This window comes from Dermacentor andersoni, chromosome 9 (genome assembly GCF_023375885.2).
Source record: "Dermacentor andersoni chromosome 9, qqDerAnde1_hic_scaffold, whole genome shotgun sequence".
Lineage (NCBI taxonomy): Eukaryota > Metazoa > Arthropoda > Arachnida > Ixodida > Ixodidae > Dermacentor > Dermacentor andersoni.
Window position 1 is genome coordinate 139,309,364 of NC_092822.1, and position 6,174 is coordinate 139,315,537.

A 6,174-nucleotide genomic window follows, 5' to 3' on the forward strand; every position below is an offset into this window, starting at 1 on the left:
AAAAACTTGACCTCTTCTACCTATCCACTGTGTTACAAAGTTACCCAGGCCCTCATGTTGTTATTGGAGACTTCAATGCTCATAATCCTTACTGGGGACATGCCACAATGAACTGGTAGGAACCTGATGGACTTCATAGACGCTGAAGGCCTGACTGTCGTCAACGATGGGTCTCCAACTTACATCTGCGGCACTACCTACGGATGTTGCCTAAACCTCACTATTGTATCTCAGAGCCTCCTGCCCTCAGTCAGCTGGTGCTTGGACATAGAAATGGATCGGAGCGATCATATACCAACATAAGTGCAGATGAAGTGGTTTGTGCAGTGAACCGCATCTTCACTGACTGGTCCACATTCACTACATGTGTCGAAGTGTATTTCAGAGACATCACTTCACCATCTGATATAGAAGACATTATTGTATCGTCAGTGCAGAAGACAACTAAGTTTATTAGTGCACCTACATCCAGAACGGCGATTGATATTGAATAGGAACGGCTCTGCGCGATCCTTCGCAGAGCGGAAAGGAGGTTAGATGAGCTCAATCGTCATTCGACCTTGTCTTATTTATTTTTTCATTTACATTACCTTACAGGCCCGAAGAACGGACATTGGGTAAGGGTAAAAAAATTTTACCCAGTATAAAGAGCAAACAATTATACAAAATATATACAATTATGCGATGCTTTGTTAATAATAATAGAACGAAGAAACAAGTCTACACAAACTCTAAAATTCTAAGATAAAAAGATAGAAAGGTAAGAAGCAGACAAGGAGCAACGCAGACAAATTTTCTTTTTTTTTAAAAGTAAGAAATGAATGTTTATGTTGTGACGGAAGTTTTCTTTGTTAGCTTCAGCTACCAGGACATCGGGAAGGTCGTTCCACAAGCGGATGACACGTGGAAGCGCAGATGAGTTAAAAGCGTCTGTTTTGCCGTAGATACGTGTGAAAGAAAGATGATTATGCAATCTTCGTCAGGTGAATGGAGAAACTTGCAAAGCTATCGGTGATGGCCTCGGTCCGTGAACATACTTGTGAAACAGCAATAGAAGTGCTACATTACGACGAGTGTTCAAAGAAGGAATTGATAGACTGTTTTTAATTTGCGTTATGCTTTCGTTCCAGCTGTAATTTTGTGAAATGAATCGAGCGGCTCTATTCTGAACTGATTCTAGCATAGTGGTTAAATAAATGTAATGAGGGCACCATATTGAAGAAGCAAATTCAAGTTTAGGGCGAAGAAATGTAAGATAGGCTAATTTGCGGACATTTGTCGGCGTCTTACGGAGGTTCCGGCGTGAATATCTCAAGGATCGGGAGGCATTTCCGCAGATGTTGATATGTGTAGTCCAAGAAAGGTGTGTTGTCAGGGTTACGCCTAGGTATTTGAAAGAAGTAACTACAGGCACAGGATTGTTATTAATATAGTATGAGAAGTCGGAAAGGAAATGTTTACGAGTGAGAGACATTACATTTATCTAGATTAAGCGACGTTAGCCAGGTGCTACACTAACTGTTAATAAGGCCAAGATCATTTTGAATTTTTACGTGGTCATCAGTACTAGCAATTTATCGGTAACCTATACAATCGTCAGCAAAGATCCGCACATGAGAAGAAATGTTATTCGGTAAGTCGTTAATATATATCAGTAAAAGTAGTGGACCGATGACACTGCCCTGTGGCACACCAGAGGAAACGTAAGAGAGCGGGGAGGAAAAATTATTAACCACGGTGAACTGCTGCCAATTGGTAAGGAAGTTCCGAATCCAAGATAGCGTTAATAAATCTAAGGACAACGAACACAGTTTAGAAATTAGTCGGCAGTGAACTACGCGATCAAACCCTTTTGAAAAATCGAAAAACATGCAGTCAGTTTGCAGGTTTTTGTCCAGATTAAAATGTATTTCAGTCGTGAACTCAATATTTGCGTGTCGCACGACAAACCCTACCTAAATCCATGTTGGTTTGTGAAGAAAAAGTTATTATTCTCTAAATGATTGTAAATATGGCAAGTGATTATAAGCTCTAGCATCTTAAAGCAGATGGAAGTAAGTGAAATGGGTCTAGTTTATTCAGACTGGGATACATAGCGCAAAAAGTTTAGTGGTGAATTTCTATTGCCAGATTTAAAGATGGGAATGACCTTCGCGATTTTCCAGTCTTGGGGAAGCATTCCTGTCGATAGCGATTTTCGGAATATAAGAGATAATATTTTACTCGAAACTGATATCGTGTTTTTTAGTATCTTTGAGTTTATGTCGTCAACGCCTGCTGATGTGGACACTTTCAGATTATTTATAATGGATGCGGTGCCGTCGACAGTAATGTCGACGGGTTGTAAAAAAGGGTAGTCAAGATCAGCTACCTCAGAACTGAGGTGAAACAGCGCGAAAAAGACGAACACAAGAAAACAAATACCACAGACAAGCGCTGACTGCCAACTGGAAGTTTATTTGAACATCACCGGACATTTATACCTTGTTCAGCATAGGCATGCGCACATCAGTCGCAAAAACATCTGCAAATCATCATTTTAATCTTTCTTCCAAAAATGTTATTTCTTTTCCCGACAAGGCAAGAGAGGGAGTGCTTACACATTTATCGCCTTCCTTTCTTATATGAAAGGCCTCTACTATTTCCCTTTCCTTCTTACTCTTTCCTTTCCCTATGAATTTAGTCTTTTCAAATATGGGGGTGCATTGACACTTGTTACAGTGTCCAGCTGTGCTGAGCTCGTCAGCACAGCACTAACCTAACGAATGGCTATGGGAGTCATTTAGCTGGACACTGTAACAAGTGTCAATGCACCCCCATATTTGAAAAGACTAAATTCATAGGGAAAGGAAAGAGTAAGAAGGAAAGGGAAATAGTAGAGGCCTTTCATATAAGAAAGGAAGGCGATAAATGTGTAAGCACTCCCTCTCTTGCCTTGTCGGGAAAAGAAATAACATTTTTGGAAGAAAGATTAAAATGATGATTTGCAGATGTTTTTGCGACTGATGTGCGCATGCCTATGCTGAACAAGGTATAAATGTCCGGTGATGTTCAAATAAACTTCCAGTTGGCAGTCAGCCCTTGTCTGTGGTATTTGTTTCCTTGTGTCCTCGTCTTTTTCGCGCTGTTTCACCTCAGTCCTAAGTATGAACCAACTAGCGCTCATCAAGATCTTACTAATGCAGCTACCTCAGGCACGTTTGAGTCGTCTTCTATGGTGTGTACTGATGAAAAGAATGAATTGAACGCGTTTGGACAGTCATGGTGTACAATGGGAATGTGGTCGTTATCATGCAAATTGATGTTGCTGTCCTGTCGCTCCGCACACACTGATTCCCAAATTATCGTTGTGTTAGTTGTGAGCAGGTATGGCAAATCGTGCAAAAGGTACTTATCTCGGGCAGCGCGTACTCTAGAGCAGTAGCTTTTTAAGAAGTCGGTGTATATTTTCCATGATATTGGAGTAGGCGCGCGTTTTGCGGCCGTGTACAATCGTTTCATTTTATTTCTCAGTTTGTTAACTGACTTAGTGAACCACGGGTTGCGTTTATCATTTGTTATTTTAATTAAAGGAACATGTTGACTAACCAGTGTTATTAGCTTGTTTTTGAACAAATCCCAGTTATCTTGAACTGTTCGGTTACCGAAACAAGGAAGTAATACATTAACAAGAAATATTTCAAGTTCAGCGGTAATAACACTAATTTCCTCTGTTATAGTCACGAATTACCTTAGTTGTGGCACCAGAGAAACGGGACGGTACTTTAAGGTTTAATTGCATTAATTTATGGTCACTGAAACCGTCTAAATATGTTATTTTTTCAACAGTATTAGGGACCGTTGTCAATACTAGATCCAGTATATTGGAATCAGGAGTGGGTTGACTTACGATCTGCGACAGGTTGAAATCCAATGTTAAGGCAATGAGGTCTGAGGAAAGGCGGCAGGTCGATGACAACTGCTTCAAGTTTGTGGAGGGAAGATTAAAGTCGCCGAAGAGAAAAATACTGTCAACCGGACAAGCCCTAACGGCGTGAGTTATGCTGTTTCGCAGGTCGCTAACAAACAACACACTTTAGTCAGGAGGACGATAACAGCAACCTAACAACAACTTTTCATAACGAGTCATGCACGCAACCCAGATAACTTCTAGGTTAGTGTCGGAAGCAATTAAATGAGATGTTACCGTCTTCCTAACGCCTATAAGCACGCCTCCACCTCGTTTTAGTGCGATCACATCGGTAAATATTATAGCTGGTATGTATGGGACTTATTTCATTGTCTGAAATGTCAGGATGGAGCCATGTTTCCGTGAAGATGATAATGTCTGAACCTGTATCGTCTAGGAAAGAATAGACTTGACCGACGTTGCGCACCAGGCTTCGAATATTAGTAAATGATATTGATAGTGACGGTATGATCCGAGGTTCTGGTGCCTGATGGCAGTCATGGGTTCGAGCGCTATGTTTCAGCTATCTGCTCAGCTGCACTACTGTGCTAGTGACGCCGTCGTACACGTAGGTTGTGTCATCTATGCGCATTCTCAGCAAAAAAATACGGCGTCACCTTTAAAAAATGGGAAAACAACGATGGAGGACCTTCTGTTCGTCTCTGGTTCCTTGAAAGCCACTTTTTAGGATCTGGCAGATAGTATGAAGCCTTCGTGCCCTTCCTCAGCAAAAACATCCTTTCCGTGCTCTAGCACTTCAACAATCTCTAACCGAAGTGCAGGTTGCCGAAGACTTCTGTAAGAGAGTCACCCGTACCAATATTTCAACATGTCCAACATTGGATCCACCCGTACCCCCTCCTAAAGATGCTCGTCTTGACCTTCCTTTCACGATGCCGGAATTGGAAGCTGCACTTGCTGCTTCGAGGCGATCCTCTGCACCTGGACCTGACGGTGTTTCATATGCTACTCTGTGCCACCTTGATGTAGAAGGGCGGAAAGTCCGGCTGTCGTACTTTAACGGCACGTGGTCATCCAGTACAGTCCCGCAGTAGTGGAAAACCAGCCGTTTGGTGGCCCTCCTAAAGCCAGGAAAATCGCCTTGCGAAATGTATTATCCGCCAGTAGCTTTAGCTAGCTGTGCCGGTAAGGTGATGGAACGGATGGTGCTCACTGGATTAGAATGGTTCGTGGAAAAGAATGAGCTTTATCCTGAAATGATGACCGTATTTAGGCGTGGACGGTCTGCAATAGATGTGCTCATTGATCTCGAGTGACAAGGCCTTGTGGGAGCAGTTTTCTTAGACAAAAAAGGAGCCTATGACAATGTACTGCACGAAGCCATTCTTGATGCCCTCAGTAATTTGGACATCGGCGGCCGTCTCTACGTGTGGATTGAAAATTACCTAGATGGTCGCACAGTATTCATGTCCACGAATGATGGTGAAACGAGAAGACACGTTGTGGTCCGTAGAGTGCCTCAAGGAGGAGTGCTCAGCCCGACTCTTTTGAATGTTGCCCTTATTGGCCTTGCAGAAATAACTACTGATACAATACCAGTTGAGTTGAGTTGAGTTGTTGTAGGCTACTGGTGGGATTAGCCTTGCAGTTGCTGCCGGCAATTGCTCCACCGTAGCGACACTTAAAATAAGTAAATCACATAATCAGACACAGACCTCACAAAATACAAATGGTCACTCCTCAGTTCACCATGTGGAGGCCAAATCTGTGTCCTGTAGGTAATTTAAAAGAAGGCGAGAGACCTCCTTCCTACACAACCGGTTCCCGCGCGGGAAAACAATGTCTTGAAAAGAGCTGTGAGGAACTCCTGTCTTCTTGAGGGACCCGAATAACACCCTCCTTTCCGCGTTATACACAGTACAGCACATTAGGTAATGTTCTATGTCACCGCACACACCACACGTTGAACATAATGGTGATAACGCCAGGCCAGTCTTATACATCCACGCAGGGGTTCGAGCAGAGCCCGTGCGAATGCGGAGCAGTAAGGTGGCTTGGTTTCTTTTGAGGCCCTTGATCACATATGGCTTGTGAGGTGAGGTGAGTACCTGCGCAGACAACATATGCATATGGGCATATGCATATGAGCGTCCGCAGTCACGCGACCGCAAATTCGTGCAAGACTGCACCGAGCTGTTTCTTTCACGTCTCAGTACCTTCAGTGCCAAGGACTGCAACTGGCCGCAGATAAGTGCGCTGCGATA